General features: G+C 37.5%; 1 long non-coding RNA gene across 2 annotated transcripts in view; it reads left to right on the forward strand.

Annotated features, from left to right (window-relative positions):
- The window catches only part of LOC135248275 (uncharacterized), a 132,869-nt gene that overhangs the window by 51,716 nt on the left and 57,177 nt on the right, over positions 1 to 23,976 (forward strand). The window lies entirely within an intron of this gene.

A 23,976-nucleotide genomic window follows, 5' to 3' on the forward strand; every position in this document is an offset into this window, starting at 1 on the left:
ACATTAGTACAAACACTGTCCATCAAAATAGTTTACAGATGGAAACCATGGATTTTTTATTCCAGTACCTTGATGTTGGATCCCCATCACAGCAAGAAAATTGCTGTTATTTTAATTTTTCTGTGACAAGGTTTTAGGTTGTCAGTGGGCGCCTGGCTGTGAAATGCAATGGGAAGGCAAGTGAAAATGTAATAAATTCATTTTAATGACCTGTCATTGTTTATGCTCTCCAGTGGTCATATGACACAGCCAGAACCCACATATTAGCTTTGTTCAGAAACAAAAACAGCCATTAGTGGAAACGGAGGGTTCATCATTAATAGAGAGGAATAACTGTAGACGGCTGTTTAGACATTAGCATGCTTATTATTCTCCTGGGGTTTACCTAATAGCCTGAACTGATCAATTCTGATGACTCTGCAAACACACTAAGCCCATAATAGGGGTTACTTTGTATCTTTTGCATCCCCTAAAACATCTCTGCAACATGTCTCTGTAATCTATACAACCTGTTATAATTGATTTATCATGCCCCTTAATGCCTTATCACTGATGATGTATTTTATGTTCTGCATAGAACCATCCATAATAAATATTCGTAAATCTAAGAAGTAGGCAAAGTGTGTTAATATGCACTTACATACACCGATCAGCCACAACATTAAAACCACCTACCTAATATTGTGTAGGTCCCCCTCGTGCCGCCAAAACAGCTCTGACCCGTCGAGGCATGTACTCCACCTCTGAAGGTGTCCTCCGGTACATTTGGATTTCTGTATATATTTGTATCTACTGTGTATTTATATCTGATATTTTGTATCTACTGTAAATTTGTATCGGATTGGGTTACATTGAGGCCTTGATACTGCAACAGTGCAAATTCCCCCCGGGGATCAATAAAGTACACTACTACTACTACTACTACTACTTATTACATTATTGGTTTTTATTACATAAAAAAATTAGAAATTGATTGTTATTACACTATTGGTAGTTTATTACATTATTAGTTGCTACAGGGTGATAAAAAACGAAGATATTGTTAGAGGGTGAATTATTTCCACATGATTTTAAGAACTCTTGACGGGTCAGAGCTGTTTTGGTGGCACGAGGGGGACCTACACAATATTAGGCATGCGGTTTTAATGTTGTGGCTGATCGGTGTATGTTGTTTTTGTAAGTAAGCTAATGACCACATTGCTCTTTATACATTTTAATTTTAATAAATGACTACAACTAAAATTTCTTGTTTTTTAACAATGGGTAAAGCTATATGCCTATATGGCTTGAAATAATGAGCTCCAACCTTCGCACTTAAATATGAAAATATGGTCACCTTCTTAAAAATGGGGCAGAGGCCATGTTTTTGTAGCACTGAATATCGTTGCTCATGCCTGTGCCCCCAAACATCACATGCACCTATACAATGAAAATACACTTAGTACATTCATATGCACCTGTGCAGTAAAAATACACATCATTATGTGTAACTATACATTCAAAATATGCTTATCACAGGCACCTATGCAGTCTAAATACACTTATCATCCCATGTACTATACCTATGTAGTCAAAATACACATATTATCATCATATGCATAATTTATTCAGAAATAATTTAAAGTGCATGTGCTGATATAAGCCCTACTTTAAAAAGAAATCATAAAAGGATAAACCCCGGGGAACCATAAAATAATGCAGGTAATGCAAAGCTTGAAGTATGAAGGTGTCCTCTTTTGCTTAATGAACCCCATAAGCTGAAAGCAATAACAAGAAATGGCTTGAGCCAGCAGGCATGGCTGCTAAGTGCAAATACTTAAAAATATGAGCATGAAAATGAGACTGTTCCTTTTTTAATTGTACAGTGAGTTGAAACCATGTAATACATAATTTGTTGGCTCCAATTTACCTTTTATGATTACCAAGTTCTGAATTCTATCTTTTTTTTCCTCCACTGACTAACTACATAATTTCTTCAGAGAGAGGAGCCAAGAATCAGCCGTGGTTTTTTGTTACACAACAGAGAACAGACAAAGCCACACTAATCTTTATATAGATGCCAACACTGTAAGAGGCTGGCACACCAACTTCAAAGCTCTTTTGAAAGGAAAAAGTTCAAACCAAATGCATAATTTTCTAAAACATATGTCCTTTAATTTTAATTTTCTTATCAGCTAAAATGTTTTGAATGTACGCTATATGACCAAAAGTATCTGGACACCCCTTGGTCTAGGGCTGTTTTACATTTTTTATGCTTGGCCCCTTAGTTCCAGAGAAGAAAAATGTTAATTCATGCAGCATACAATCACATTCTTGACTATTTTGTGCATCCCCAACAGTTTGGGGAAGGCCCTTTCCTGTTTCAGCATGGCAATGCCCCCAGGTTCACCAGTCCATATGGAAATGATTCTGTCATGAACGGCGTTGAGGAACTTGACTGCCCTGTTTGGTTTGCACAAAACTAAACATTGTTTGTCCAGCGTAAACAAACTATAACTTTTCCAGTACGCACGTCGAGAATTTTACACACTAGCAAAGAGGTTCTTGAGACTTTATGCCTAGAAAGATTGTTGTTTTACAACAAAAAATGATTTTGCAATTTCTAAGTTCAAACAGAAGACTTTGCATTTAGAGGCCTTGGAAGAAATCACTCATCTGTGTGAATGCTTTGGAGAGGGACAGAAATATGAGTAATATTAATAATAAATGTTACTCTGAATATTTTTATTATTATTCAGTATGCTTATAAAGAGTTGGCCTGATTTTGAACAATACATTTGGCATGTGTAATTGTGGGATGTGTTTGACATGTTGATGTGAGTGCAGTATTTGACAAAAATTCAACCTTAATTCAACCTTAATCAATGGATTAGTAGATTAGATACCTAGTGTAGTTATTTTCTACAATCTTACAGACCTGCTGCTGCAGGAAGTGGCAAGGGGAGAGCAAGGAGAGGGAGGGTGACAAGCAGGCGGAAAGCCTTTTTGGATTCCTTTATGGACTCCTGCCTAGACATAGCTTTGATAAAACGAAGACAAAAGACTCATTTTTGGTGGTATTGTCATCAAATTTGAACCAGGATTTTTCCTGTGGCGATAAGCATCTGTATTAGAGCCCGAGCAATGCCAGATTTTTGGGTCCGATGCCGATCCCGATTTTGGAGAGTTCTAGCCCACCGATTACCGATGTTTTGACCGATATTTTGTCAAAAAGTGCAACATTTTCAGATCAATTTGAAAAACTTATATTTTATCAAAGTTTCTATATTTGAGAACATTTCACTTATAAGCAAACAAAAAAATAAATAAAAATAAACACACAAAGAACTTTTTGATAGATAAAAAAATGTAAAAGATGATATTAAATTAAATATATATATATTAACACCATCTTCAAGTGGTGTGAATTCAAAATGACTCCACAGGCTGCTTTTACTGCTTTCTTTTCCAGCCATCAATAAACAAATGAATTTAAAAAATCAGTTTTCCAGTTTCAAACATGTATTTTTATGAATATTATTATGATTGTTGTTGTTGTTATTAATTTGTTATTATTATTTCTTAGCAGAGGTGGGTAGTAACGTGTTATATTTACTCCATTACATTTACTTAAGTAACTTCTTGAATAAATTGTAGGCCTACTTGTAAGAGTAGTTTTAATGCAACATACTTTTCACTTTTACTCGAGTATATTTGCGAAGAAAAAATGTTACTTTTACTCCGTTATATTCGGCTACATTCCGCTCGTTACTTTTATTTTTTACGCATTTTTTATTCAACGCACGTTCTGTTTGGCTGAAGTCTCTCTGAGAGAAAGAAACAAAGAGGCTGACTGGTCTTTGCTTTGGCGCAGTCATAGCCCCACATGACTCCGTTTCACCAATCAAACGTAGCCAGTCACAGCACATCAGAAGGATGAGTGGGCGACAACTATGGCTGAAACAAAGACGGGTGATTCGTAGGAGCCAAAACACCCCTGGCCTCACGTTCAAACTATGTTTTACTTACAGACTACCAAAAACAGTAGTTACATTATGCGCTGCCTTCTTTGTCTGCCTAGAAATGTGGACATTTCAGCCTACAAGAACTCAACTTCGAACTTGAGAAAATATGTGGCGGTAAGTTGTAGGTTAGTTTTGGCTGTGGATAGCTAACTATTTGACTGAGTGGTCATTTATTGTCTTGGACAATCCGTTTGTGAAATATAAGCGCATTCGTGACGCCTGGGTATCTTCCAAAATAGCTGCGCGTAATACCACACCTGTTGTTTACGTCGTTGTCGCCCTTTTTAGTACAGTCTGGCTTGATTGACAATTAATTTATTCAGTAGGTGAGAGTATAAGCTTTCTAACAATGTATAACGTGTCTAATTTTGCTTTTGGAACAGCGTTTTTTAGGTCAGCGTAACCAAAATTTTTCTTATCATGGCATTCACTTATGCATTCACTCACGAAACGTGGTCAACTATTATTCGTAATTCATTGGGAAATACTATTATTATTGAGGACTTCTGGGCATAGCTAAGCCGCATGTTTGCTGATAGACCTAGCTGACATCGTTTTCTGGAGCAAAACAGAAGCGGATTGAACTGTATTGTTGATTTACTGTCTCTCTCTCCATCTACTGAACACAGATAAGATTTCATCATTGCTATGTAAGTAGGCTATTATTGTTCAAAATACTTTGGTTATATACGTTATTTTTGAAATTGAGTGTGTTTAAATAGGTTACTGGTATTAATGTGGATATTTCACGCTGTAATGTAAGCGTTAGTTTGTAGTGTAATAGTTTTTGTGAAGCATGCAACAGTCATGACGTGAGCGCTGGAACATTGCATAGCATTGCATAGCATACATAAAGTTTGTTTACGCTAAACCGGAAGTTCTGCACATATTCCTCGCAAGGCATCATGGGACTTTGGAATATTGTGGATAAGTGCATCATAAGGTACAATAATGGTGCGACAAAGCATTATGTTTTCCACATATAAAGTTTCTGTTTGAATTTGAGCAGGCTCCTCTTTGTTGTGATGATGAGTCTATTTTAATCAATAAATCCCCTGTAGCCTCCTTGATATTTTTTCTGTCAACGGAGGGACACCCCAACAAACTGATGAGGTATACAGACTTAATAGAGTACAACAGAAAGCGAAAATCCTCCTCTTCTGACGAACCTCCTGTGTATTGTTTTATTTAAAGGGATATGATTTAGGCCATATTTGAATTTGCACATGGCTATTTTATATTTTGTTTATTTCTATTGGACAAGCATTTACAATTTTATATTTTGGACATTTGGATTTTTACGTTCATCTTGCTCTGCTTATTTCAACATTAAATCAGATTATATGAAGTAACTCAGTACTTGAGTAGTCTTTTCACAAGATACTGTCTTACTCTTACTCAAGTAATTATTTGGATGACTACTTTTACTTCTACTTGAGTCATTATTATTTTAAAGTAACAATACTTTTACTTGAGTACAGTTTTTGGCTACTCTACCCACCTCTGTTTCTTAGTATCTGTTCTCAGTAAATGAATCATATTTTCTTATTTTATTTCTACTACATGATCTCAAAGAGTAAGACTTTATCTAGCGAGCTTCCCTGTCCATAAGAATTCGGCGGTGAAAAAAACTACAATGCGCTCTGACGCCTGACTAGATGACACACACTCACTTGCAATAACGCATTAGCTGTTGACATAGCCTCATTATTTCTTATTATTTATTCTCAACAAGTTAAATGAATTATATGTTCTTATTTTATTCCTACGACATGATCTCAAAGAGTAAGACTATATCTAGCGGAGCTAATGAGTGAATCAAGTGTAACGTTAGATGAAACTAAATTGACTGGATGAAATACCTAAGGTGAGGCTTGTCCGTAAGAATTCGGTGGTGAAAAAAACTACAATGCGCTTTCGTGCAGGTTACCCGCGTTAACTGTCGGTTGATTCACTTCTCCAACAGCAATCATTCTCTCATGTTATCACGACAAAGCGAGATAACATGGCTTAAAATGATCCACATTAGAAGAGTTTTATCGGCGTTTTTACTGTCTGGTTAGCTTGCTACGATGACGCGTGACTAGATGACACACTCGCTTGCAATAACGCGTTGGCTATTGGCACAGCATCATATAGTAGCTAATATCATTATCTCAGATAAAAAAACAAAAACAAATGTGTGATGCAGTCAATCACCATTTTATTTTGGCTGGTTATTTATTTGAGAATACAGCGATGTCCTCTGGAAATGTAAATCCTACGCTGCTGTGCTCACTGCCACTTCATAAAGGCTTGCTAGCCAGCTAGCTTGCTAAAGTGAACCAAATGTTAGCTAGCTCGCTCGCTTGATAATGAGGATTGATAAACATAGTGGTCGTATAAACGCATTTAATTAAAAACTTTAATTAAATATACATACCTTTATTGCGGCAATCGAATCTGTGCAGACAAGTCTTGCAGTGGAGAATATTGGATGAGGCACGAGTGACAAACATCTTATTACAGAAGTAGCGCGTCAGCTGCTGCAGTTCACACTTGTATTAGAGCTCCCTCTACTGGACAATTATAGTAAATAGCAATTACAACGTTCGAACCAAGCGACCAAAACCAGACTTCGTTTTTGAAGCTCATTTCCTGGTCTTGTTGTTCCTGGTTGCTCACTAGCGCCACTACGGTTGGCTCCAGTATAGGTGTTTTCATATCCGGTTTCCATGTAAGTCTACGGTACAAATGCGGTCAAAATACAAAGTCAATAATTTTTTCTCATGAGAACAAATAGTCACAATATGTGTATTTTTAGGGGTCCAAGCAGCGAAGCTGGTGGAACCCTATTGTATCTGTTAGGCTTATTATTATTCTTCTTTTTCTCCGCTAAAAGTGTCTGAGGCTCAGCAACCATAAGTCCTGGAGCAACCAAATTTGGCAGGTGGGTTCCTATGGCCCCCCACTACTCAGGCACTAAAAATCACCTATGTCGGCCAGATGGTGTAGGCCTACGTCGCTCTGGATAGGAGCGTCTGCTAAATGCCTGTAATGTAATGTAATGCAATAATCCTTGGCAACAAGATAAACCCGACATTAGCCCTAAATATGCCAATACAGCAGTGAAAACGCTGCTCACTGAATAACGAAATCAGCGAGACTAACTTTTAAAAAAATTATACCATGTCATTCTACAGTCAATATCTGGGACTAAACATTGAATAAATATACAATCTTACCATTGGTTTTACGCGTAGAGATGTCCCTTTTGCGAATGAGTGGTCATATATTGTCTTGGAGAATCCGTTTGCGAAATATATGCGCATCTGTGATGCCTGGGTCTGCTATCTTCAATGATAGCTGTGTGTAATACCACACTTGTTGCTTACGGCGTTGTCGCCCTTTTTACTGCAATTTGGCTTGATTGACAACTCATTTATTCCGTAGGTGAGAGTATAAGCTTTCTAACGATGTATAACATGTCTGATTTTGCTTTTGGAATAGCGTTTTATAGGTCAGCGTAACCAAAAATTTTTTCATCTGCCAATGTCTAAATAAATAAAACGGTAGGCTGCTCTGCGGCCAGCACGCAGGTCGCAAGTTGATTTTACGTCTTTTTTTCGTTTTTTCTCAATGTCGTCTTTATTATTTGAAATGCGTATTTATGTGTTATTATTCTATCTGTCTCTTTGGCGCTCTGAAATGTGCATTCTCTGCTAAGCTGAGCAATGGTTTGGAATATGTGTCTGACGTAGTGTTGCACGGTATACCAAAACTTCAGCACTTTCTCGGTAGGCCTACTTAAAAAAAAAAAAAAATTTAAAAAAACAGTTCGGTATTAGAATATTCCGACGTTCGGTAGTTTTGAGTCAAATGTAAAAGCCAGGGAAAATAGTCTCCCGCATTACTGATTGAGAGGATGAAAAGTGTAATTTGTCGGAATCTTCGCTAGAAGGCAGTAGCAACTAAGGTTGCCAAGTGAGGTGACTTGCGCTTGTGCACTCAGCTCCTTGATACAGCGCAAGCTTCGACTCAGTTCACTTCAGTAGCAATAGGTGTTCCAATTTGGAAATATTTTATTATAGATAGATGCTGTATTGTTATTGAAATATGCTGTTTTTAAATCTATTTAAAGGTGAAAGACCTGTTTTAAAGATTATTTAGTTTACAACTGTTTATTTTTTGGAATATATTTAACATATTTTTCTATTTTTCAGTGTTGTAACAGTATAGGCCTATGCATATTAATATGTTGAAGAGGCTTCAACTTAAAGGTTGTTAATGAACCAGGTTGTTAATAAACCATGAATACGAAAATGAGGTCAACCCTTGTGGACATTACGTTTCTGATCTATTAAGGTAATTTCAGTATCGTTAGGTACCAAGTATCAAATTAGCATCGTTTAAGTTTCAAGTATCATTTCAGTATTGAGTATCGTAATACTAAACCTGGTATCAGTATCAGAGTCAAAATTTTGGTATCGTGACAACACTAGTGTGACGCCTTTTTTAGTTGTGGCGCAGAAACACTGCAGCTGTGCATACACGCCGGACCATCTAAGTGTTACGACATGCCATCTAAGTGTTACGACATAGTAAAGGCCTTTACGGGAAGCGGCCAGGACATATCCATGGCGACGTAACTAAGTCATCCGACAGCATCTCTTAGCACAAAATTGGCCATAAGTCATCAATATTTTATACGATCATCATGATATTCAGTAGATATGTTGGGTGAAGGCATATGATCATGAGGACAAAGCCATTTTAAAATCGCTCCATAGGGGGCGCGATGGTGCCAATGCTTGGACCCCTCCCAACGCCGCTTGCGGCTTTAATATTCGTCTTATGACTGTCCATGGGTCGATTTCATGATTTATTGTGTCATTTGGGCACTGTTATAATATTTGTTGTGGACCAATGAGGTACAGTTTGCGTCACTTCCTGATTACTGCGGAGGACTAAGCTACAGTAGGGGCTACAGTCTATGGTCACTGGGGTGGGCGGTGGCGCCTCTTGGCCTTGACATTGCGGCTCCGACCACTGTCCACCTGTGCGAAGTCAGAAAATGCAGGCCATTTCATTATGGCGTGTGCTATTTATACCTGCACTAGACAACCATAAAATAATCCTCCTCTGAAGATTTTCGGTAGCCGAGTCATTTTTACTATTTCCTTTAGCCTACTTAACCAAATAATTAGTTGGCAGAAAGCGTAATCAGCTTGCTATATTTGGTAGTCCAGTAGCCTATGCTAAAACAGTTCGCAACTTCGGCTACCAAGCCATTTGACTAGCTAGCTAACCCTAACCGGCAAAACGTGTTTGACGGCTTGTCAGTCGTGTACATTCCGTAAATGTCTACCTGTGCCATGCTTCACGCATGTGACAAAGCTAATATAATCCAGATTTTGGGATAAACACTGCAAAATTTTCAGTTTCACGAAGCAAATTAAGAGTCTTAAGGTTTATTTGCTGGATAGCATACAACACACGATGAAATCACACACACAGAATTTAATGAAATTAACTATCTTTGTAAGACTGGCATTTAGAAAGGAACATGTTTTTAGCATTTAAGAGACCGACGAGCATTTAAGACAATGGTTCTCAGAATCGGTCCTGGGGGCTCCTTGTGTATATTGGCTTTTCTCCATTGGTTTTGATGATCTACAAGAAAATAAATAATAGCCTAATAATAATTAGAAATTCAATGTACATTATTTTTGTCTTCATGCACCAGGTGGAAAACGTGCTGTACAAAGTGCATTGTCATATGTACACGCCTGCAGATCAGTTATTAAAATACTTGGTAGATTTGTTAATCACCGCTGACAGTGTTCATTTTTATTCGGTAAAGAGTGTCTTGCGAACGATCGGTCAGTTAGCATCACCCAGCAAGTGAACACCACAAATGGCGATGGAGTAGTAGCAGTTACTGGCTCATTAACTGACTGCGGCGAAAACCTACAACGATAACTTACTCGGTTAACAGCAGGTCTACCAGACAGTTATATGAAAATTAGCCTAGTCAAATCACCAGTAGCCTACACATCTCTGATTGAATGACCATCAGTGTAGTCGATGTTCTTCCCCTGTGGTTCGTATTGCTAATGCGTGACCTAACCACGGATAGTCTACCTAGCTCACTGGCAAGCTGCAGTGATATGCTAGCTAAGCATATTCGTTTTGCTGAGAAACATAAATTGAAGATAACTGAACATAATTGTATTATTAATGTCATACATATAACGTGATTACATGACACAGTACAGTCACGGATGGAAATTAAACTCCGTAAACATTTGATAATATATTTTAAAACATAACGGCAGACAGTCAGCTAGCCTCAAGTTCGTTCTGCAATCGTTCGTTCAGATTGATGGGCTTTTCCGCACCTGACTGTCAATCACATCGTAAAAATCACAGAACCGCTTAACTCTATGGTTTTGGCTCCAAATCGACAACATGGCCGCGCCCGCCATTGAGCTTCAAAACGTGTTTTAGAGACCCACGGAGAGTCAATGGATGACGTCACAGTAGCTTTGTCCATATTTTTTACAGTCTCTGGTTCGAACAGACAAGTACAGAAAAGTAATCAATGTTTTTTTTTGTTTATTATACTTATTTAAAAATCAGGACACATAACTGCCGATCCCGATGTTGTCAAAAAAGTCAAATAATGGCCGATATATCGGTCAGGCTCTAATCTGTATCCACTTGTTTTAGAATAGAAAAAAAACAAAAACTTTCACTTCCAATATGTTCTATGTTTGAGCTTCTGTTATATTGTTTCTGTTCTGTTTTGAGTAATTTTGACTCTTGGAAAACAAACTCCCAAGGGTTACCTTTTAGAAGAGGCTAACATTATGCCAATATGCAAAAGGGTTCAAGAATAGTAACCATTTTATTTAGGGAATGTCCCTTTCAGGCTTGTATAATAGAAGGGGCACTACAGAAAGTGTGAAAAGCTGTAGGAGGAGAAGTGTGCAGAAATTTATGTGGAAAGAAAATAAGAATAAGTATGCAAGAGAACAGGCAGGGGGTTGCTGAAGCAACAACACTAATTATCTGCACAATTCATTGCGTGATCCCTTAGCTTTCTCTTTTCTGTATCTCTGTTTTTTCACATTACAGAATTAAAGTAAAACACATAACTGAATTTAATACAGTCCATTAAGTATTGGTGCCCAATAGTTAGAAATATTTGAACTATATATTACATAACATGCTAATGGTTATCATTAGGGACTTATATTCTTCTCTCCTGAAACTCTATATTCTGTATTTAATAGCGAAGAGGTTGTTTGGTTGCAATCAATAGGCTTGTTTGTTGAATGAATTGTCCAGTTCATTATATGTCTGAGTCTGATAAATAAAAAACACCTAAGGTGTCCACTAGATTTATCATGAAAACCTCAATATTCACACCAAATGTTCAATAATTTTTAAAGAGATATTTTGAATATTTCCTCACTGTCATTCAGCATGCACAGAATGCATTATTTTGATATGGATACTAGATGTTTGTTCTAAATATAAATTAATGGTTGAATGATTGAAAGGGTAAGATGAGACACTGGGTAGAAGGCAGTGCACAGGACTTGTGTCCAATGCTCAATATGACATCTAGAAAATGATTATACAAATAGCTTTTCCCTTGCTGGGCAGAGGGAATTTGTGTGAAATGTTGTTTGTGAACTGGTCCAGACACATTTAGAGACAAATAAAAAGAACCAATTTGATGACAGGTTTTAGTACATTATTTATCTTACATTCTGTAAATTATAGATCGTCTTGAATTTTTCATCCTATGAGCAGCGGCCTAATTCACACAACAAATAAATAAATATATAAATAAGGCTGCGTTAAGAAGAGTGAGCTCCCAAGCTCAACGTGCAAGAGGTGTCTTCTCCCCTGCCAGACAGGCAATAATCTGTCAAAATGAAAAATTAACAGTGGCTTCCTTAATTCATCATCCAGCAACTTGCTCCTATTAATGGCATTTTTAGCTTGCATTGTAGCTGCAGCTTAGAATATGGGTTTGGAAGGAGGGAGATCCACTGACTGTTTAGACTAGTGTGAATGCCGTATATTTTAGGGTCCAGATGGATGATTCATTTTATTTACATACCTGCATTCTGTACATAAGCTCTTGAGAACAGTACAGTGCCCAGCCGATTTGTCACCTGGAATACAGTTAGACATTCTGAATGCATCTTTATATGTTCTGGTTGTGCTAAATGCTGGTATTTATTGAATTAAAACTAAAATTGCAGTTCTATTAATGTAGATCTAATGTACAACTATAAGAAACACTTCCACTATGTCTGAGCTTCTGTTAATTTCTGTCAGAAACATGTAAAGTAATTCTGAGTCTTGGGAAACAATCTCCCAAGGCTTACCTTTCAGGAAAGACCAAGAGATTGTGCCTGTAGTCAGAAGGGTTCAAGTATAGTAACCATTTGATTGTGGCTATGTCACTTTCAGGCTTGTGTTGACAAAAAAATGGGTTATACAAAAGGGGTTAATTTGTATCTGTTTATCCTGCCTTTCATCTATCAGCTTCTCCTTTGGTCCTATTGATGTTGTTTATACTGGAGTTTACTCCAAGGTTCTGTGCAGTAACTGTGTTACTAATCGTAATTATTTGTTAATATATTTTAAATTGTGTATCAGTGTTTTCTTATAAAGGTGTGATATATTATGGTCATGTTGGCCATTTTTGGTAGATTCATTTTTTTGAATAGAGTACTTCGATAGTAACATTAATGAATAACACAAAAGAACTGAGAGATGAAAAGATGTTGAAAAATAAGTTCTACACGGAGACTTCAATGAAGGCTGAGGGGCTTTAACACATTATCATATATCATGGAGAGCGAACCCTCCGTTCCTGCTAGAACACTATTTTTTTTTTTTTAATGTTCATGTTTTAACTGTATCTGCTTATGGTAGTGGTTGTTTGGCGTGAGCACCCCGCTTTCATAAATGTAGTGCGCACCATTTATGTTTGCCGGTTTGTCAACTCAAACGCATTCGCAAATGTACATGTTCACCACCACAATATACTGCAAATCACTTAAACATACATATCTGGTTTCAAACATTAAATAGATTTATTTTAGCATACCATGCTCAATAAACGCAATGGTAGGAGTTCATACTAACTGTGGTTTATTCGTTTGTTAGGGCTCCATTAAATGGAATAATATTTGGTGCCGTGTCTCTTTTTTCGGGTGTCAGAAGGTCTGGGGCTGGACGAAAAACATCCGGGGCTTCAGCCCCGGAAACCCACCCCTAGCGATGCCACTGGTGCATTCGTAGTATTTTCTCATACCCAATTAGTTATGTGATTATTAGATATGATACATGGATTATAAATAATATACGGATAATATATGTATAATGATTTTTATATGTAAAAATATATACTGTCATTTCTTCTGAGATAATTGAATATTGTATGGTATAGTCCGTATATAGATAATGTGTAGTGTATATAAGCAGGTCTTTCTTCTCCCAGCGAAGGCTGGCGGTAGGTGGGTGTAATTGGTTGAGTGTAATTGAATGAGTAAAACTGATGTACTGATTCTTTTGTTTTGAACATATATGTAAATGTTTGTATAATTGTTGGGGGCACTTTTGTAAATAAAACACCCCACTTGGGTTGATCAAGTTTGAGTCTCCAATGTTCATTGTAAAATCCTCCGACCGACCATCCTTGCAACAGAGAGAAATACAACATGTGCAGTTCTGTGCATCTCAAAATCAACTATTTATTCAGGAAGTTTTATACCTCCTAGACAGACAGATAAACTTACAGTTTTTCCAAAGAGCTAAGGAACAATAATAGTCCTTTTTGTAAGGGAACTAATTGAACATGGGAGGTTTCATATTTGGCAACCGGCCTGGACTATATGTCGGGCAGCACGGAAACTACAATAAGGCACTAAGCATAAAGATATACACTCGAAATAGATCATCTTTGTAATTTTCCACAAGAGAAAAGACAGTGTTAAATTCTTCCACAGAAGAACCTAAAGAATAATTATTATCAGCAATAGTAACCAGAAAATCACATAGCAGCTCCATGATTCCAATAAGAATGCAATCAAGCAAAAGGTGTAACAAATCTTTCTCTAGGTTTCGGCATTCCTTGTAATTGAAACCTTAGACTGAATAAGAATCTGTGGTTACTTCCCAGCCCTTTGCCCAATCTTCTGTCCTGGATGGCAATAAAGCAGACCTTGAACTTTTTAAATGGCACTTAAATTATATAATTTTCCACTAACCTTTTGAAATTTGACGTGTTTTTCATTAGTATTTATGCATGTACAAAAAGGCAATGCCATGCTCTCCAGTTCACTTCCTGATTAATATCAACTTCACCTCGCAGAGACGGAAGACACTATGGATCCTACATGCAACCTCAGCTCCTTTGTTTAATTTAAAATAAAAATATATATTATACAATAAAGGAAATATATAAACATAACTTTGATTGAACTATGATTAAACCATCAAAAGCATTGATATACAATTTTAGCATTCTTTAATTCCAGTATTTAAGGCTCATTGTTTTGAGAGGGACTTGGGCTTGACAAAAATTTTGACACAAGAAGACACTGTTTACCTAGTGTCACGCAAACAAAATTTCTGATGTGTGGAAGCATAAAATCCAAGTCAAGATTGTTTTAAACTCATCTGCTCCTTTTTTTTTTAAATCAGTATTTTTTAAATCTGTGAATTGGAATTTTTTGGTGAAAATCAGCAAAAACTGAAAACAATAAGCCTTACCAATATTCAACATGCAGCCAAATAAAACAGCCATATGATGCTGATAATACATTTACAGTGATACCTGCTAAAGTCACATAGGATTATTGCTTACAACCTAGGTAAGATATGATAGTGGTAATATTATAGAATAGTATTTTTCCTCATATATGCCTTCAAATTTCTATACATAATGTATGCTTATAAATATTTCAACCATTTTACTTAGTTTTGTTTTGTTAGTTTTTCATGTTATTGATTTGTTGTCTACAACATAGCTACAATGCTTATTTGCACCTTGATGACATCCGGCTTATTTACATTTTCAGAGATGTTGTTTGCATTCTCGGGAATGCATCTGAGGTGTCTCCAGGAAACATCATCAACAAATGACTAACATTGTAATACGGCCGACAGAACCACACAGGTATGGAGTAGTAAGATGCACACAGGTTTATTTCATACATCGGTACAGTGGCACTGTTGATGTTTTGTGGCTGTTGCTGTTACTGTAGCTGTAGCCGTTGCTGTTTCTGTTTGGCTGTTGCTGTTGAGGCCCGGTCTCACTGCAGGCAGCGCAGATAAAGGTTAGAATTAATCAAGACACTGCCCACAGCTATGACTGCCGGCCGGCTAAACCACTCTCATTTCTCCACCTGCAACCAGCACCACAACCACGACGCCCCCTCACAAACTTATTGCTCTCTCAATAGCACACAGGGGAGCTAGGTATTGATCTGGGAGAATCAAATGTTTGGATGCTTCTTTTGTTTAATAGAATGTTCAGGAATGTGGGCCTCAGGGTGCTCTGTTGCACATTTCTTCCGGTAGTTGAGGTTTTGGAAGGAGACAATACCAATAACCTACTCTTTTGCATATTGCTGAGCTGTCCCTGACTTTAGGCCATTAGGGTGCAATTATTTTGGTGGGCTTAAGATATGGAGTCATCAGGGTAATACTGTCGCAAATGAGCCTTTATTAAGAACCTAGCAGTGGGGACTGGTTGTAAGACTTGTACAAACTCAGGCATTACCTGAGTAGAAGTTTTGGAACAGCTGGGCCCAAGTCAATTTAAGTTGTGTGGACATAAATATGGGGCAAATTTGACTATAAGAAGGCCTGCTTTTTCTGATGTATCCGTGCTCAGTTTTAATCTTAGCCAGATTCTTTTCTGGTTCACGGGTATGAATTAGCATCTTCCTTTAAAATAACCACAAAAAACATTGTCCACACTCCTATAGCTTGCAGGAGGGCACTGTATACAGTGCCTTTTGTGCTGTTGTGGCGCTAAGTATCCATTTTTTCTGCCTTGGTGTTAGGTGTCTTAGTCTTGTGACAGATATTAGAGCAATCTTCCCTACAGCAAAGTTTGAAAAATTCTACTTATTTAGGAGGTAAACACTGGGATTTGGCTCATGATAAAGAGATAACACCCATTACAAATGAGGATTCACGGATGTAGCCATCTGTCAGAGCCCAATAAATGTCTCTGACCTCCTAGAAATTTGTCCAGGGATTTTGAAACTTTCCCCACCTTCTTCTACACTCCATATAGGAAAGCTAAGGGGGACATCTGATGGGTATAAATGAAAGGGGGTTCTGGAGAGAAGTGGTGGGTATGGTGGTAGTGTGGCTGTTTTACAAATCTTAAACTTTAAGCTTACAAGATGTTTTGTATTAGTTTTGTGTTAAGGTTTTTCCAGTCACAGTGATGTTAGAACTTCATTCAACAGAATGTTTTGAGATGAAATGCTGTAGCTGTAATGCTGTAGTGTTTGAGAAATCTATTGTTAGTTGAATGCAAGAAATGCTAAAAGGAAAATATTGAAGTGTCAATCACTCACTGGCTGGTGGATAACAGTGCAAATTACAGACTGGACTGACCTGAAAATTCCAAGGAGCTTTCAAAATTGCAATGCGCCATGCGATACTGATTGACACAGCCCCAGCAGTGGCTCTCTTCCCACCTTGGCACACGGCGAATCACCAAATTACGATAACATATATGGCAAAAATACCATTTTGCCAGTGTGACAGTTCGCAACAGGTCATGTGCTGGCCGGAAAATAGAGTCCTTTATCTGTTCATCCTGCAGTGCGATAACGGGCTGGAATGAGAGACTCATGCGAAAGCTGTGCTATACATCTGGTCCCTGTTACAGTCTTCCCTGTTCCTCTTGTGTGTGTTTATTTGATATGCAGAAAAATCAGTGTGTGTCCAAAAACAATGGACTGAGTAGTTTGTGGGGAAATATACCTTCAGAACCTGCTACAGTCTTCTATGTTCACAGCTGTGAGTAAATGGCAAAGTTTTTTCCAATATGGTAAAATGAAAGGTGCAATGCTCACTCATAAAGAAATGCTCTATTAAAAATCTGACATTTCAGCCACACTGCATCAGCAAACTATTTCATTATTTACATCCATTTTAATCTCCAATTCATCATAAGCATTCAGCAGGCGTGATCAATCAACATAAGTGCATGACACCTTATCATCAAGATTCTATATTAATTACACTAATCACAAACATTCATCCATTATCCACACCCACTTATCCTGGGCAGGGTTATGAGGGGTGCTGGAGCCTATCCCCGAGTGCATATGGTGAATACAATCTATTGCAGGGCGCACACACCATTCACTCACACACTCACACTTATGGGAAATTTAGAGTCACTGCCTAGGTAGGATCTTACTGATCGCATGCTACATTTGGAACCAAGAATACATTGATGAGCTCAGCAATAGTAAATAACCTGATAGACCATGGAAGACCACTGTAGTGGATGACCAAAGAATACTTTCAATTTGCGAAGGAAAACCCCTTTTGAACTGTTGAGCAGATCAAGAACGACCAGTAGATGTGTCAGACTACCACAGAGAAGGCTATACCAGCATGACCACAGCGGGTTCACTGGTAAGCCTTAAGAACAGAATGGAAAGGAAAAGAGGAAAGCGTAGAGAAAGAAAACAACTGCACATGATCCAAAGCACACCCCTAAACCATCTGTGAAATGTGGGGGCAGTAGTGTTATGGTTTCAGCATGTATGGCAACCACTGAAACTAGCTGAATTGTCTTTATTGATGTGATTGCTGACAGTAGCAGCAGTATGAATTCTGAAATGTACAGAATCTGCTCATATCCAAACAAATGCCTCAGAATTCATTGGACAATGCTTCACCATACGGCAGGACAATGACCACAAGCATATTGCGAACGCAACTAAGGAGTTTTTCAAGGCCAAAAAGTAGAATGTTCTTGACTGGCCGAATCAATTACCTGCCCTGAATCCAATTGAACATGCATTTAACTGCAATACTGAAGGCAAAATGCCTCAGAAACAAACAGGAAGTGAAGATGGCTGCAGTACAGGCATGGCAGAGCATCACCAGGAAAGATACCCAGCATCTGGTGATGTCTACTTTTTGCAAACTTCAAGCAGTCATTGATTGCAATGGATTTGCAACCAAGCATTAAATGTGATGACATTATTTTAGATTGTTAAATTGTCCTATTACTTTTGCTCCCTTAAAATGGGGGGAGGCTGCATAAAAAAGGGCTGTAATTCCTACTCGGATCACCAGATATGGATGTTAATATCCTTGAATTAAAGCTGACAGTCTGCACTTTAACCTCATATTCATTATTTTATTTCAAACCCAATGTGCTGGAGCCAAAACAAAAAAAAATTGTGTCACTTTCCCAATACTTTTGCATTTAACTATATCTTGAAAATACAATATCATTGTCTAACCTTTATTGTTTCACCGGTGAAAGGAAAATGGCAGAAATTCATTCTGATTTGTATTGATTCAGAGAAACCTGTCAAGTTACATGATGTGAGGAATCCCTCATTTGTAGGATGTAGTACAAAATACAAAGTACAAAATTTAGGGTGCTGGAAATTCATTGAATAGATATGAATAGGCTGTGGGACCAGGTTGGAATGCCTGAGAAGCATACGTGCCATTGCAGTGGCTTAAAATTCAAGCCTACAAATGACTATTTCTTGAATACTGTTTTTCTATTGGCTTTCAGTCCACGTTGGTAAATCATTTGCCATGGCATGGCAAACTGCCTTACCTACAACTTGCATCAGTTATTTTTATATTTTTTGCATTTATGAAGCTACAGATGCACTTGTCAGGATGTCATCAAGGAACTAGGAGGAAAAACATCAGCAAAAGGCAATAGTGGGAGGAAGCACATGCTCCAAGATTGTGATGTCTGTAATAATTCAAAGTGCAAAGAAAATCAACTGGAGCAGCCACAGAGTGGACTACAAATGGAATTCTTGGGAGACAGCAACCAGTTTTTTCACATGGTAAAACCATGGTTGCCTGACACCTTAAGAAATTGTTCATTTGTGTTTCATTCATTTTTTTTTTTTGACTGCCCATATACATATTTTCAGCTTTGGTGCCTTGCAGAAAGGACAATATGCAAAAAGCGGGAATGGGACCAGCAACATGCAGTATGAATCCAAATGTCTTATGTATTTGCATGTGTACCTTAAAAGAATTTGGCAGATGCCTTACACCTGTCTGCAGGAGTAGAAAAATGGAAATCTTGCCCATCTGTCAAAAGCAATTATCTCTGAAAGATTATTTAACCTAATTGCATATCGCTGGTTATCACTTAATTAACACAAAATTACAATATAACAAGTAGACAGTACAGCGCTTGCTCTTCAGATATAACATCCAGATGTTTTAAGCACTTTGCAATATTGAGCAAATCCCTATGTCACATCTCCAGCACATGTAAGCGAGTATAAGGAAGGGAATGTTACTGTAGGCTTTGGGATGTCAAACCTATTTTAGCAATTTTTCAGAAAACTTATTTTGACAGTTTATTTTTCAATGCATAATGTCGTAAATGTTACAGTGTAATCAAATAACAACATATAAATCGCAAACTTGCCAGGAAATAACAGTTGCTTTAATATAATGTTAAAAATTAGCCGCTTCCCTAATGTAATTACTGCTGTTAGAGGGAAATGCATCGTCTGTGCAACTTTCAGAATGGGGTTATCTTTTTCTTCAAAAATATAAAGCAATATTCAGTAATATTCGTACAGTAAAACGAATATACTGTATGCATTTACTCATACATATTGTTATGGGATGTGACATTTAATGAAACATGCACTCTCAAAACGCTATACGTGCCAGAATGTCTCAGTTTCAAACCTAGCAGCCCCCGTGGATTCAAAATTCCATTGCAGTTGGGGACTCGAATAAACCAACCATTTTCGCCATAATAAATAAAAAAAAACACAATAAATGTTAAACTAAAATGCTTTATACCACACCGTATAGAAGAGCATGGCAAAGAAACAGTAACCTGTTCCCCATGGCATTGGCTCCAACAATACCAAACATGAATACGATATATTATGGAGAACCTAAGGTTTACATAATGCTGATCCAGTGGGATGTTTTGTTTTGCAACTGAGCATTGTCTCTTTATCAGACCTGCTGATTCCCTGTCAACACAGTAAACAGTCTGTTTTCCTTTGGGGGTCTGATAAGAGGCACACTTAAAGCTACACAAGCTATCTAGCTGCTGCAATGGCAGATTCAAAGCCCAGATACAGCAAAGTAAAAAGACAAGCCGACAGGACTTGTTCCTGAACCTTCTGAACCTCTGTGCTGTCTGATGAAGTTTGCCAAGGGGATGAAGAATGACACTGAGTTTGTATGTTCTCTGTTGGACATGTAAGTAAAGTTGCAAGATGGCCGAAGTTGTGAGTGAGTGGGCAGGGTTGAAGACGGAAGAGGAGACTTCTTTGATTGTAAACACAGGACTACAGCAAGGCTGTAGAAATAAATCCTGCATACTATGCCTTTAAACTGGTAACTAATCTGCAGTTCAGTGAAGTGCATGCAAATTGCAAGTTTACCAATGGATGATCTTAGAGCATGAAAAATATAAGCAAGAGGTGTTCTTATTGTAATCTGTTTTACAAAATGCTACCCACTGAGGGGGGGAAATCTGCTTCAGCTTCTTTTCTCTGGCAATCATCAGTATCTGGAGGAATGAAGGATGTATACTTATTATGCATTTTACTGATTTTCTTGGCACATGAACCTATGGTATCCTTTCAAGACCACAGCTATCAGATCCTATGTTTTTGCTTATTAGTTCAACTCTCTCATTAGATTTCCCTATAATCTTTGTTTGCCATACACAGTGATAAGAGAAAATCTGCCAAAGGCCAGAGACAGCTGCTCTATGATAGACTGTTCCATAATCCGATTAACTGCTGTTCTCCCAGTTTCCACAAATTTCTGTGAGAAGTTCCTGTATTACACTACATGCTGCTGATCTTATCCTGGCCAGCAGCATTCTGCTTCCAGAGAATGTGATATAATATTTGGATTTGTGAGAAGAAGACTGGAACACAGAGGAAGCTGCCTTTCAATCATTTCAGAGCCAGTATTCCATTGGGATGGTTTATGGTATTTCAGCACCTTGGTATACAAACCTTTTGTATGTATTTATATTTGCAGCAGTGTGTACATTATTTTTCCAGAATAATACATTCAGACATCATTTTCAATTGTGAAGTGGCAGAATATTAACATGTTTCCAATTAATGTGCCCGGAGTTGGACACTACAATATAGTGGTTGCAGAGAGTGGGGAACTACGGGCAATGAACTGCCAGGGTTGTTTCTAACTCAGCTCCCTCACATTTATCAGAAATTGAGAAGAGAAGAAACAACAAATTGTTTGGAAAGAAAGAAATATCTTCAGTTAATCAGAAAACCATAAATGGAATTGGATTTAGTCAGGTGGAAATTCCGTAATAGCTTCCAATGCCTTGTAGATAGTTTTAAAATGTGTAAGTCTCCAGCACTTCATCAGTGTTGTCTAAACTCAAAGTCCAGTTTCTAGTTTCTTTATGCAGATGAGATGTGAAAGCAAAGTAAACAGGGAACTTCATTAACTCTATTAACTGTTATCATTTCCTTTTATAATTAAGTAACTTTGAATTAATTCTCAATGAATGAGAAAGGGAGTACAAAGAAATCATATCAATGATAAGATTAGCAGTGATAAAAAATAAGCGAACTGAAACAATAAGAAGCAACAACATACAGCATTGCATACATACAATGTTTTGGACTGTGTATTAAAACAACTAAAATCTGAGCTCATTGGAGGCACAAAACATGAAGCCAGATTATTTTTGCAGCTGTAAATTTGTCCAAACAAACTGTTGAAGCTACTGGAGCACAAAATGAATTCTGTAGATCACCACTTCTGTTTCTATATCCAGGATAAAAACACAGAACAACGACCCTCACTAACGCCCCACATCAAATTGGAAAAGTTTATATCTTCAAAATCAACCATAAACACAGGTGATATTCCATTACATAAATAAGTACATACATCACTATATCATTGCTATTTATTAAATTAATTGTTAATGAAATTAATTTAAAAGTTTTTAAGACCCTTTAGGTTTTCAAATGGGCCTAGAGCTGCTCTGTGCGAACAGTCAAAAAAACCCACGAGGGATGAAACTTTGGTGAAAACTACAGTGACATGCATTGTTAATTAATTCAGTTCCACTTCAAGATATACATTTCATAATTTATTTGTTCGTTTTATAAAACCAACATGTAGAAAATATGAACTGGTATCCGTTACTGAAACATTTAAAAAAATAAAGTGCAAAAATGCTATCAACAGAAAAATATTCACCCCTGAGCTCACTCCCTTTCCCTCTATGTCCAAAAATAAACAGAAGAATGCAATTAAATAAAACCACTATCTCCATCAAACCCCAGCAAATATGCCCACTGCTTAACCCTCTGGGGTCGAGAGCTCCGCCGGCGGAGCTCGACAAGATGAAATTAACTTTCGTTTCTATTTGGATGATTAACTTCACGTGCTGTTATCATACAGACGCAACAAAAACATTGACAGAAACCTTAGAATCGCGACTTTCCAATGCGCCCATTGGCAAATAATATGAATTGTTTTAAATGTTCCAAATTTGATTAATTAGATCATGTATGCTTCGTTAAACTTTACTCATTACTATGTGAATTTCGCTCAGCAGGAAGTCCGCCCAAATCGCATTCACATGTTAACAACATTATAATTACTCTCCATAGAAGGAGACTAAAGGAGGGGCGATGCGAGATCCATGTGAGAAATGCCAAGTCTGCGAAAGCGGGATAGAATGTCAAAGTGTCGCCTAATTCACTTCTTTTGAGGTGAACATTTCATTTAATTTTGGAAAATGGTCCGTCTGGAAGCCGACACTGATGAAGAGTGGTGTCATTTCGAACAGCGAACTGATCCAGCTGAGGATCAACTTCATGCGTAAGTATATTTCTTATGATCATATTGGTAAATATGTGTACTGTATTGCAACGTATCTGTGTGTTTGTAGGAATATCCAGCAATGTGCGCGTTTGTAAATTCCCACACTACGAACGATTCGAACTATTGCATCTCAAAATTATAGGCTAGGCTCTCTGCGTCTGGTTGTGTTAGAAGTATCAGGTAGAATGTATGTTTTTCGATCATATTCGTAATAAACAGCTCATGCCTGGCGTGTAGTGGCGTGGCTAGGATTCTAAAACTGATGTCCTTGCACAATCGATATTAGCATACTCTAAGTAAGTTCGGGAAATAGCAATAAAATAACCACTTAGCTAAACAGACCTAGCCTACTTCAGATTGAGGCATTGTTATTGATGAGTTGCGTGTAGTTTAGTTGGAATATCAGTGTTTATTTAGTTAAGCTAATGTTTTGTCGTTGATAGCTTGCATTATTTGTAAATGTGTGCTGTATTACATTCTCTGTGTGTTTGTAGGAATATTCACTAATATGCGCGCTTGTAAATTCCCACACTACGAATGATTCTAACCATTCCTTCTCAAAATGATAGGCTACCTCTCTGCGTCTGGTTGTGTTTGTTTGGTTCTTTGTTTGTATATGATGTCACATTTCATAAATTGTGTTTTCATTAGTTAGTGGTTTGTCCCTTTTTTGTAAAGCACATTTAATTTTCACCTGTTGAAGGAAATGTGCTATATAAATAAAGTTTGATTTGATTTCACATTTCCTAACAATTTTGTTTTTATTATATTTGCAGAGATGCTTATCAGGAAACACGGCCTAGTTCACCACTAGCTAAGAGGCCAGGCAGACGTTGCAAGAGTACACCAGTCTCATCTC

This window comes from Anguilla rostrata, chromosome 2, assembly GCF_018555375.3.
Source record: "Anguilla rostrata isolate EN2019 chromosome 2, ASM1855537v3, whole genome shotgun sequence".
NCBI classification, from domain to species: domain Eukaryota; kingdom Metazoa; phylum Chordata; class Actinopteri; order Anguilliformes; family Anguillidae; genus Anguilla; species Anguilla rostrata.